The sequence below is a fragment of the Mauremys reevesii genome, linkage group 1, assembly GCF_016161935.1.
Source record: "Mauremys reevesii isolate NIE-2019 linkage group 1, ASM1616193v1, whole genome shotgun sequence".
NCBI lineage: Eukaryota > Metazoa > Chordata > Testudines > Geoemydidae > Mauremys > Mauremys reevesii.
Window position 1 is genome coordinate 355,435,920 of NC_052623.1, and position 12,638 is coordinate 355,448,557.

Genomic DNA, 12,638 nt, shown 5'->3' on the forward strand with positions numbered 1-12,638 from the left:
GGCAGCAGGTTCCCTGATATCCTTGTGCCCCAAATCCTGTCGGAAGCAAACCAAAGGGTACCATGAAGGGGATTAGGGAGCACTTCTGGCTTGCTACTTCTCTTTCTATGGAGAGGTACTCAGAGGTGCTGGAATTAGGGGTGCTGGGGCTGCCGCACCCCCTGGCTTGACGTGGTTTCCATCTCATACTGGGTTTACCGTTTGGTTCAATGGCTCTCAGCACTCCCACAATACAAATTGTTCCAGTGCCCCTGGAGGTACCTGAGGTACCAGCTCATTCGCATCCTAGATGCTCCAGTGGAACTGGCGGCGTCTCCTCACTATACCTAGCCAGTCGTGCTTCGCCCTCCCCGTTCAATTGCCTCTGTCTCTGGGCCTCACTTTGCTGGTGCATGAGCTGGGGGCTGCGTCAGTGAGACAGAAGAGACGCTGCCGGTGGGGACTCTGGGATCTAAGCGGGCAGCAAAGGCTTGAATGGGGATTTACAGCAGCATCAGCTTGAACAAATGATCAAATCGCTCAGAAGCCCTGATGGAGAAGTGGGGGTGTATGATCTACAACTCGCCACCTCCCCATATCCCTCCTCCTGTCATGAGACCCATGCTGGAGGGGCCCCTTCACAAGCAAACCCACCACAGTGCTCCCGGCATAACGAATTAAATAGTAGGGACGACCTCATCGGGTTGCACAAGACTTGCTCCACTCTGTGCGGAGAGATGGCAAGAGTCAGGATTCCATTGTATGTACCTTGCTGTGCATGTGCAGAACGTGTTTGAGCTGAAATGCTATAGGGAAAACAGATTGAATCTCCAACGTTATGTGAATTCCCAAATCCAGCTGGGAAGCGCTGACCCTTCTGGAGTCCTACCGACAAACTACCCTGCTTAGATACTGGAGTCCAGCTTCATGGGCCTCTGGCTCTGTCCCCTATCAGTCCCTCTCTGCTTTTCCTTATCCCTCCTCCCCAGCTTCTGCATGTGTTTCTTAAGCCATTGAAAACTATCCACCCTCTTTTCCTCCCTAGCTTAGCAGGAAGCCGGAGACTCCATTGCCATCTACCCCAGTAAAGACAGGAAAGCAAAGAAAGTAGCGGTGAAATTATCTGATTAAAATAGGATCATATAGATCATTGTTGCTACTACTGTTATATATTTGCAGCAAATATTGTACAAAGATTGTTGTGTGAGGTGTCTATGGCAAGGTTATGATTTGCTGGTTGTGATTATGCTGTCTGTGTGCATGTGTCATTTTTGTATTTAAAGTTATGAGTATTGGCTCTATACCTGGATTTCAAATGTTTGCTCCTGGGGTAATGCCCATGAAGTAATCATCCAGATATGTCAGGTAAGATATCTGCAAAGATGTCATAATTTGCCAGATCTGATAATCCTGTTTATATGTTTGTATCACCTTTGTATTATGAGTTATAGATATGTCTGTATTTCAAACTTGTGCCATGCTTCTGGGTGACACCCCAGACAGTTTGGCATCAGCCCTGACTAGCCTGCTTGATGGCCCATTAAAGACCATCAGCTATACCAGGGGTTGGCAACCTTTCAGAAGTGGTGTGCTGAGTCTTCATTTATTCACTCTAATTTAAGGTTTTGTGCGCCAGTAATACATTTGAACGTTTTTAGAAGGTCTCTTTATATAAGTCTATAATATATAACAAAACTATTGTTGTATGGAAAGTAAATAAGGTTTTTTAAATGTTTAAGGAGCTTCATTTAAAATTAAATTAAAATGCAGAGCCCCCCAGACTGCTGGCCAGGACCCGGGCAGTGTGAGTGCCACTGAAAATCAGCTCGCGTGCCGCCTTCGGCACCTGTGCCATAGGTTGCCTACCCCTGAGCTATACACAGGGGCGGCTCCAGGTCCCAGCACGCCAAGCGCGTGCTTGGGGCGGCATGCCGCGGGGGGCGCTCTGCCGGCGCTGCGAGGGCAGCAGGCAGGCTGCCTTTGGCAGCTTGCCTGCGGAGGGTCCACTGGTCCCGCGGCTTCGGGAAGGCAGCCTGCCTGCCGTGCTTGGGGCGGCAAAATGCCTAGAGCCGCCCCTGGCTATACAATTGACCCATTGAGAGAAGGCCCACATGAGGAAATAAGGAAACAGATCAACAGAGCCAGATGTGTACCCAGAAGCCTCCTACTGCAAGACAAGCCCAAGAAAGAAACCAACAGGACTCCACTGGCCATCACATACAGTCCCCAGCTCAAACCCCTCCACCGCATCATCAGGGATCTACAACCCATCCTGGACAATGATCCCACACTTTCACAGGCCTTGGGTGGCAGGCCAGTCCTCGCCCACAGACAACCTGCCAACCTGAAGCATATTCTCACCAGCAACTGCACACCGCACCATAGTAACTCTAGCTCAGGAACCCACCCATGCAACAAACCTCGATGCCAACTCTGCCCACATATCTACACCAGCAACACCATCACAGGACCTAACCAGATCAGCCACACCATCACCGGTTCATTCACCTGCACGTCCACCAATGTAATATATGCCATCATATGCCAGCAATGCCCTCTGCTATGTACATCGGCCAAACTGGACAGTCTCTAAGGAAAGGATAAACGGACACAAATCAGACATTAGGAATGGCAATATACAAAAACCTGTAGGAGAACACTTCAACCTCCCTGGCCACACAATAGCAGATTTTAAGGTGGCCATCCTCCAGCAAAAAAACTTTAGGACCAGACTCCAGAGAGAAACTGCTGAGCTCCAATTCATTTGCAAATTTAACACCATCAGTTTAGGACTAAACAAAGACTGTGAATGGCTTGCCAATTACAGAACCAGTTTCTCCTCCCTTGGTTTTCACACCTCAGCTGCTGGAACAGGGCCCCATCCTCCCTGATTGATCTAACCTCGTTATCTCTAGCCTGCTTCTTGCTTGCTTATATATACACACCTGCCCCTGGAAATTTCCACTGCTTGCATCCGAAGAAGTGGGTATTCACCCACGAAAGCTCATGCTGCAAAACATCTGTTAGTCTATAAGGTGCCACAGGATTCTTTGCTGCTTCTACAGAACCAGACTAACACGGCTACCCCTCTGATACCAGATACACCTTGTGACTCAGCAAGGCATGCAGGGACATGCCTATGGAGAGAACTCTACGGCTTCCAAGCCATGTGCTGGGCAGCTTGTGTTTGAAACAAAGGAAGCACAGGCTGCATGGCAAGAGGATATAAAAGGCAGCTGCAGCTCCTCCATTTTGTCTTCAGTCCTGCTTCTTGCCTCTGGAGGGGCTGTGCTACAAGCTGAAGCTCTGCCCAAAGGACTGACTGACCCATCCCAGCTGGGGATGTTCCAGAGACTTGATTTGAACCTGCAGTTTACTCCATCACTGCTACAAGCCTGAGCCAAGAACTTTGCCATTGCTGCATGTAATTGACTCCATTTAACCAATTCTAGCTCTCACCTTTCTTTCTTTTTATAAATAAACCTTTAGATTTTAGTTAAAAAGAATTGGCTGTAGTGTGTATTTGGGTAAGATCTGAAACATTCGTTAACCTGGGAGGTGATGTGTCCAATCCTTTGGGATTGGTAGAACCTTTTCCTTTATATGATGAAATAAGATTTACAGAAATTTTCATCATATTTGACGTGGGTACCTGGATGGAGGCCTGAGGCTGGATCACTTTAAGGGAACTGTGTTGTTTGGACTTCAGAGTAACCAGTGAGGAAATAAAGAAGCTGTTTTATGTTGGCTTGGAATATTGGAATATCCACCAACTTTATGGGGTCTGTCTGCCCCGTTCTTTGCAGTTCACCCTAACCGAGTGACCATAGCTGGCCCCACTAGGGCCCTGGTCACAGTGGCATAGTTATGCTTGGATGCACATTACCACAGGTTAATTGGGTTTTTGGATCAGAACCACATGCTTGTCAAAATTAAATTTTGATATGGGAGAGTTTAAGGGTTAAAAGTCAGTTACAGTGAGTGACCCATAATCAGGATCCTGGCAGAAAAAGCCTTGAAGAATTGTGCTGACAGAGAGGTTTGTCTTTTAAGAAAAAGGCCCCAGAGCAGGAACTGAAAAATCTGTTAATTGCCAGTGATAAGGAAGCAGACCCAGCGAAAAAGCTTAGAGTGAGAAACCAGCAGCAGTTTGAACATGAACAAAGAATGGCATATATTCGAACTAGAAGCTAAGGCAAAAGTGGACAGCGTTTGAAGCTCCAACTCAAGAGAATAAAGGAACAACAGGAACTGTATCATCTTGAAAAGCCAGCTCCTCTCAGCAGCAAAGATGGGGATAGAATCAATCCAGTTTGTAACAATATTGGTTTGTTGTTTGACTTTAAGCAGTTAACTCTGTGTAACCAAATTTATTTCTAATGCTGCCACCTTTTATGTAAATGCTTTTACTGTGAGTTTGGGTGAAGGCAACCCCATAACTTGTGCAAAGAATGTAAAAGTCAATGGTGAAAACTGTTTAGGGCAAATTACAGCTTCTAACTTCGCTCTTGTCAAAGCAGATCTTGTCAAAGAGGAAGATTATTTACCAGATCAGAGTGTGAATATTGTAATCCTCTAGGAGTTTACTGTAAATGTGCCTTTAGCCAGAATCCATCTTGAATGGGATGGTGTTAAACATGAAGTCATAGCTGGTGTAAGGAAGTTATTGCCTAAGGATCTTTTGATTGGGGATGATATTAAAACGTTGTTCAGTCAAGCTGATGATATAAACCAGTCACAGGAAAGAAATAATCCTGAACCTGTGTCTACTAGGGGCAAGGATTTGCTTATGGAGGGTTTCTCCAAATGTTTGTCTGAGGAAGGTAGCTGTTTGTGTGTGCAAAGAAGCAGTGCATATGTGGCAAAAAAAATTCTAACTGTCTGCCTGGGGTCTCAGAAGTGAATCTGGCATTAGATAAGGCTCAGGAAGATGTTTCTCTAGAGCAAATTAAAATTGCTGATCAGGTTAAAGCCCTAACTGAGGAAGGAAAGGGGACATTTTGGTGAGTGATATGTTGTTGGCTAATAAAGCTTGGGAAAGTCAGCCTGACCCAGGTAAAAGTGATGTGCTTAAAGTAGCTCAGTATAATAAAACACTATTTGTGGAAAACAGCAGTTTATCTGTTAAGGGAGGGCAAGGCAAAGAGAGTTTAGAAGAGCATAAGCAGCCTTCTAAGCTGATGGCTTTGTCTAATCAGCAGTTTGGGAAGGCAAGGTTAGTGGAACATGAGTATCCCTCTACCTTACCTGTTACCAGGGTGGAGAATTGTGACAGTGAAGGAAATGGTCCTGTGACTGTTAGGGGTAATGACTTGCCCATGAAGGGAGCTACGCCAGGCTCCAAGCAGTTGTCTGTGAATAGCCATGTGTGCTGGGACAAAGGAAAGGATATACCAAGCTTTTGTCTGTTAAAGGGGAAAGTTTCTCCAGCTTTTTTCTGTTTGTAGAGTAGACAGAAGAAGTCTGTCAGCCTATGATGGTTGAAAATTTCTCAGTTGACCCAGAGTTGATTCTGGAGCCCAGGAAGGAAATGGTCCTGAATTTGGGTCTGCTAGCGATGATGACATTGACTAGGTTGAATCCAGTTAATGTCATAAATTTCTCCCAGAGACCAAGTGATTCTGGTGCTTCTATTTTGCCTGTTGCTTGTGTGTTGCTGGGTAAAGATACGACAACCTTGTCTGATCAGGGTGATATCACAGCCAGGGCACAAAGAAAGCATGAAGGTGATTTGACTAAGATACCCACTGACCGTGTGGAAACTTGTTGCAAGAAGGATATGATTTCTAAGTTTGGGTGTGGCGGAGGGAAAGAAAATGCTTCTAACCTTTTGTCTAGTGAGTCTATCAGTTTGCCTGAAAGGGGGTTTTGTGAAAATCTTCATGATGGGTCAGAGGTGATTCTGGATTTAACCCAGAAAGAGTCTGTTGTTGTTCAGGAAAATGTTCCTTTAGGGAAAGCCCTAGGTGAAAAGGGGTAAAGGCAAAATTTCTGTGAAAAATGGGTTATTGCTTAGAAAGATTCCTGAAGAGGAAAATCTTCAGGGTAGTTTTTGCAAGCAGTTTGCTGCAACTGATGGACGCGGAAGTGATTTGATTGAGTTAATTGAGGGTGAATCACTATAAGCAACAGTTTGTTTGGGAGACTTGTTCCAGTTCCTAACTGCCAGAGTCTTTGTCAGGTGTATAAATCCACTGACTTTGCATTAGAAAGACCCAGTGAACTCTCACCTTCCTTTCTTTTTATAAATAAACCTTTTAGATTTTAGTTAATAAGAATTGGCAGTAGCGTGTATTTGGGTAAGATCTGAAACATTCGTTCACCTGGGGTGTAATGTGTTCAAACCTTTGGGATTGTGTGATGTTATTGACTTGAACTGGGACCGTATAGAACACGGTTGCAACCAAAGTCCTGTAGTGGCACCAAATCTTGTATAAAGGGGGTCAAATGAGGTGTCTAAGACCAGGTTACGGGTTGCTGGTTAGGATTATGCTGTCTGTCTGTATGGGTGTATCCATTTTGTAGTTGAAGTTATGAATATTGACTCTATCCTGTCTGTATTTCAAACTTATGCTGTGCTTCTGGGTGACACCCCAGACAGGTTGGTGTTAGCTCTGCCTAGCCTGCTTGATGGCCCATCAAGGAGCATCAGCTGCACAACTGACCCATTGAGAGAAGGCAGATACACTTTGTCACTCAGCAAAGTGCAGGGACTGCCTATGGACAGAACTCTGAGGTTTTTCCATGCCATGTGATGGACAGCTTGTCTTTGGGACAAAAAAGGCAGAGACCAGCTCCTCCATCTTGTCTTCAATCCTGCTTCTTACCTTTAGAGGGACTTTGCTACATACAGAAGCTCTACACAAAGGGCTAATGACTCATTCCAGCTGGAGATGTTCCAGAGACTTGATTTGAACCTGCAGCTTATTCCATCACTGCTACAAGCCTGAGCCATTACTGTATGTAATTGATTCCATTTATTGATTCTAGCTCTCACCTCTATCTTTTTCCTTTTATGAATAAACCTTTAGATTTTTAGATTCTAAAGGATTGGCATCAGCGTGATTTGTGGGTAAGATCTGATGTGTATATTGACCTGGGTCTGGGGCTTGGTCCTTTGAGATCGAGAGAACCTTTTTTCTTTTACTGGGGTATTGGTTTTCATAACCATTTGTCCCCATAATGAATGGCACTGGTGACGATCCTGGGAAACTGGAGTGTCTAGGGGAATTGCTTGTGTAACTTGTGGTTAGCCAGTGAGGTGAGACCAAAGTCCTCTCTGTCTGGCTGGTTTGGTTTGCCTTAGAGGTGGAAAAACCCCAGCCTAGGGCTGTACCTGCCCTGTTTTAAGCAATTTGTCCTGAATTGGCACTCTCAGTTAGGTCCTGCCAGAATCAGCATCATTACAGTTCTGACTACGCCACTGGTTCTGGCGGGACCCAACTGAGAGTGGGACCTAACATCCTTTTTCAGATTGGAGGCTGTATTCCAGTACAGTAACTCCTCACTTAACACTGTAGTTATGTTCCTGGAAAATGCTACTTTAAGCGAAACAATGTTAAACAAATCCAATTTCCCCATAAGAATTAATGTAAATGGTGGGGGGTTAGGTTCCAGGGAAATGTTTGTCACCAGATAAGACACTCTCTCGCTATCTATATACACACACACAGTTTAAGTTTTAAACAAACAATGCTGTACACAGCTATGATGATTGTGAAGCTTGGTTGAAGTGCTGTGGTGGAGTCAGAGGGTGGGATATTTCCCAGGGAATGCCTTGCTGCTAAATGATGAACTAGCACTCGGATGAGCCCTCAGGAGTTAACACATTGTTGTTAATGTAGCCTCACACTCTACAAGGCAGCAGGAATGGAGGGAGGGGAGACAGCGTGGCAGAGAGAGACACACACACACCATGTGAGAGAGAGAGAGAGAGAGACACGCATTGCTCCTTTAAGTACGCTGACCCCACTCTAAGTACATTGCCTTTTTAAGTAGATCAGCAAGTGGAGACAGCAGCTCCCTCCGTCCTGAGCCCCGTTGTGTCCCCCCCATGCCCTGCTCTATAGAGATGGGGTACAGGAGCGGGGAGGGGAACATCCTGACATTAGCACCCCTCTTCCCCGCCCCGCACAGCAAGAGTCTTGGGGAGCAGCTCCAAGGCAGAGGGCAGGAGCAGCACATGGCAGTGGGGGGGAGGGACAGCTGAACTGCCCGGCAGTTAATAGCCTGCTGGGCGGCTGCCACACAGTGAACTTAGGGGAGCAGGGAGCTGATGGGGGGGCTGCCAGTCCACCCTGCTTCCAAGCCCCCACCAGCTAACTCCAACAAGCTGCTCTTCCTGCAAGCAATGGACAAAGCAGGCAGCTGCCAAATGACATTATAAGGGAGCATTGCACAACTTTAAACAAGCATGTTCTCTGATCAGCAATGTAACAACGAAATGTTAACCACAACATTAAGTGAGGAATTACTGTATTGGTCTCACCAATGTCAGATACCGAAGTGAAACTCCTTTGCTGCTCCCACTCACTCTGCACTGGTTTCTACATCCCAGTTTCACATTAGTTCACAGCATCACACCATGAGCTCATGTTGCGTGACTTGTGCACTGTGGGGCCCCTAGCTTTTCAGAGTCGCTGCTTTCCAGGATACAGTCCCTCTCTCTGTAGGTCTGGCTACATTCCTTGTTCCTAGGTGTACGCTCTTGTATTGGGCTGTATTAAATCACATTTTCTTTGAATGGGCCCAGCTTACCAAGTGATCCAGATTGTACATCTGCCCTGTCCTCCACAAACGTCCTCAGCTGTGCCTTATATTTACTGATAGATTGATAATAAAAATATTGCCATCTACCTCCTCCCCTTTTCTATTGGTGTGTGTATGGGGATATTGCTGCCTTCGTTACCTCTTAACCAGGGTGTGCTTTTAACTACAGCTGCCCTCTTTCTGGGTTGCGATGCCTAAGGACCGAGTGAGTCCTGCCCTCAGCAGGTTTCTGGGAATGGCTGTCACCGTTCAGCATTGCTGCTCCCTGGCTGCATTCTTTGTAAAAAACTCTTGTGGTTTTTTTTAAAGGGACAATATTTCAAAATGCTCTAAAACCTGCATAGCTAAGGATAGCAAGGGGTGCCAGTTTGGGATCATTTGGCCAACTGGCCCCTGGATTTTGGGAGGGAGTGTCTTGAAATTGGTGTGCCTTGCCTTTAAAGCAGGGGGTCTCAATCTTTTTCTTTCCAAGCCCTCCCCCCCACAACATGCTATAAAAACTCCACATCCCACCTATGCCAGATCAAATATTTTTCTGCATATAAAAGCTAGGGCTGGCGTTAGGGGATAGCAAGCCGAGCAATTGCCTGGGGTCCCTGCAAAGCTACGTTGCTCAGGCTTCGGCTTCAGCCCTGTGACAGGGTTCAGGACCCTGGGCTTCAGCACCATGCCTGGGGCGTTGGCTTTCTGCCCTGGACCCTAGCAAGTCTAATGCTGGCCCTGCTTGGGCCCCCACCCAAACCTGCTCATGGCCCTGGACTCCTTGTTGAGACCTGCAGCTTTAAAGCAGGGGGGTGAGGGTCACTTGTGCTGCTCCCCTGTGCAGCTCAGCAGCCCCGTGTGGCTCATAGATTCCCCAGAGCAGAAGGAAGGTCAGTGGGAAGTCCAAGGCCTCTTGGAACTTGGTTTCTCCGAGCCCAGGGTAACACCAACAGATCCTGGTTGTTGGCAGTTGGGATCAAACCTAGGACCTTTAGCACTAAATGCAGGAGCCTCTACTGCAAGAGTTAAAAGCTACATGGCCTTAGCTAAGGCTAAGGACATGCATCCGACGAAGTGAGGTATTCACCCATGAAAGCTCATGCTCCAGTACATCGGTTAGTCCAGTGGTACCCAACGTGGTGCCATCGGCTGCCATGGCGCCCACCGGGGCATTTATGTGCACCCGCCTAGTGCCCAGCAGGAGAGAGAGGCCGCGGACAGGCACCTGCCAGGGACAGAGAACTCTGGGGCTGCAGGCTTCATTCTATGTTAACTTACGACTAATAAATATATTTCGACCAGCAGTTCAACAATGTTTTACTTTTTTTAAATAAATAAGATGAAAACTGTTTATGATATTTATTTTGTAAAAACTCCTTAATTTTTCTTACAGGTAGATAAAAAAGAGCAAATTGCCGAATAATTTAATTAATGCCTTTTACATGTAAAATTACTCTTTATCTTCTGGATTAATATATTATGGATATTAAATATGATGTTTTTCATATTATTTAACGTACAAATACAAAATAAGCCTTGAAAAAATTGTTGGCACCCGCCACACTCTTCTGAAAACAAGAACGTGCTACTGGCCACACAAAGGTTGGGGAGCACTGTGTTAGTCTATAAGGTGCCACAAGACTGTTGCTTTTTACAGATCCAGACTAACACAGCTACCCCCTGACACTGTAGCAGACGCATTCATTTCTCTCTCTCTCTGTGGTTTTCAAACCGCTAAGTCACTGTGCTCGGCTAACCACTGTGCTGGGTTGTAGCAGCCGGCGCGCTTCTGCTCAGCACTGCCCAGGGTGGTTAAAAGTCCCCTGGGCGCAGGCGCAGGAAAAGCTGCTCGCAGAAGCATTTGCAGCGCCTCGCTGCGTGATGTGCCGCCCCGGGCGGCTGCTCCGCACTCCCGGCGCCTGCCCGGCCGCAGGCGGGGAAGATCCGCAGCCGCGGGGGTTGGGGGGCTGTGTCCGGCGCGGCTCCTGGAGCAGCGATTTCCCCGAACAAGGGCTAAGCTCCTCTCCCGCGGGTGTCTGTGGCCGGAGGAGCCGGCGGGCTGCGGACTCGCTCCGGATCCCGGGTAAGGGCGCTGCCCGGTCCCCGTCCCCTTCCCCTAGTGCGCGCTCAGCCCGGGGCAGGAGGCTCCGAGCTGGGGGTGTGTGTGTGACAATTTCCCCCCCCTCCCCGATCCCCATCTCGGGGAGCCTCCCCCGCCCTGCGGCTGGACCTGGGCTCCCGGCTCCCGCGGCAGCGGCCGGGCTGCTTCTCTCCCGCCGAACTTCTGCCGAGTGTCTCAAACCCCGGTCGCCAGCGGCAGCGCCCGGTCACGGGCTCGGTCCCCATCAGGGCCGGGCTGGGGGGCAGGAGGCGAATTGATTTCTGTGCCCAGTGAGCGGCGTCTGCATGGCCCAGGTGTGGAACCAGCGCGTGCGGGTCTCTGCTTTATACACACGCGTGTGCATTGAGTCCCGCGTGGCAGTGATTGTAAGCAAACGAGGACTGGTGCCAGGAGATCTGAGGGGAACGTGCATTGCCCAGGAGGCGGCTTGTGAGAACAACGGGGCGGACTGATCAAATGGGATGCAAGTGCCAGTCCATTTTCTTGCCCCTCCGTGTGGAACCTGCGGAGGGGCAGGACCCGGCTAAGTACTCTCGTTTACATTAGAAAGTTGCTGGGGTTCCCCCGCATTCCCCCAGGCGAATGGCTAAGCCCAAGGGCTGTGTGGACCCCCTCAAACCAGGCTTGTTTCAGTTTAGCTTATTTTCATTAGGCGTTGGCTTAAGCTAAATTGAAGTAAGCGGCTCTTACAGTGAAAGGCAGTAGGTGTGTGCACACTGCACACACAGCTTGGAACTGCTTTGATTAAAAAGCCCCTGGAGAAAACAGCCCCACCCTCAGGGACTGAGCATCAGCCGACATAGAGCGTCCAAAGGGAAGGGAACAAGGATTGAGGACTTCACTTCTACATGGTCTCAGCTGGGGGGGGCCCTACAGTGGTGCTGGAACAGTTTTATAGTGGGGGTGCGGAAGATGGAACCCATGTCTTTGGTGTTTAGTACCACTTCCAGCAGCAGCACCCATCCTTCCAGCAGCTTTGTTCTGTGTCGCTCCTCACCTCCAGCCGCCGGCCGTAGCCGGCCCCAGATTCCAGAGCCCAAGGAAGTGCAGATGTAAGTGTGGGGGACCCAGGCTTCTCTGAACCGGGTTTAACCCCTCTGAGCCCAGCTCTTTTCCCCTCTCTTCTCCCTCCCTTCGTCACCTTTTCTCCCTTGGGTTCTTTTCTCGCTCTCTGCCCTTTTTCTCAGTGTTTCACTCTCCTTTTTTCTCTCTTTTTGCATTTCCTCCTGGTTCTTTTCCTTGCATTATCCCCCCCCCCCCCCCCCAACAAAGAGAGAAGATTTTTTTCTTGATTTTATTTTTCCCTCCCTCATTTTTATTGTCATTTTTGTTTATAACTTTGTTCACATGTCTGTATAAACAGGCAGCAAAATCCCTTTTCCCAGAGGCTGGAGGGGTGAGTCTGCCCTGGGGGACTTCAGTCTGTCTGTCCCTGATGTCTGTCCCGTTCAAAGTTTTTGATTGCAGCCATCACTGTGGTATCTAAGGATTCTCCTGCTCGGCTTTTTAAATGATGCCTCATCTTGCACTGTGAGAGGTGGATGCCTGGACATTGCAGAGGTGGGGAGCATATGAATGTGGGGAGATTAGGGGGACAGGGACAGACGGGGTTGCATGCCAGTGCATTCATATCTGTGAGACGTGCACATCCTGGGTGGGGCACATGTGCAGGAGGAGATGGCATAGTCCAGGACAAATGTATTCAGTATTGCATCACGCCATACGAGTTCAGCCTAGTGATGCTGGATTTGATCCTCCTGGTCTAACACCTATGACTAACCAGAGC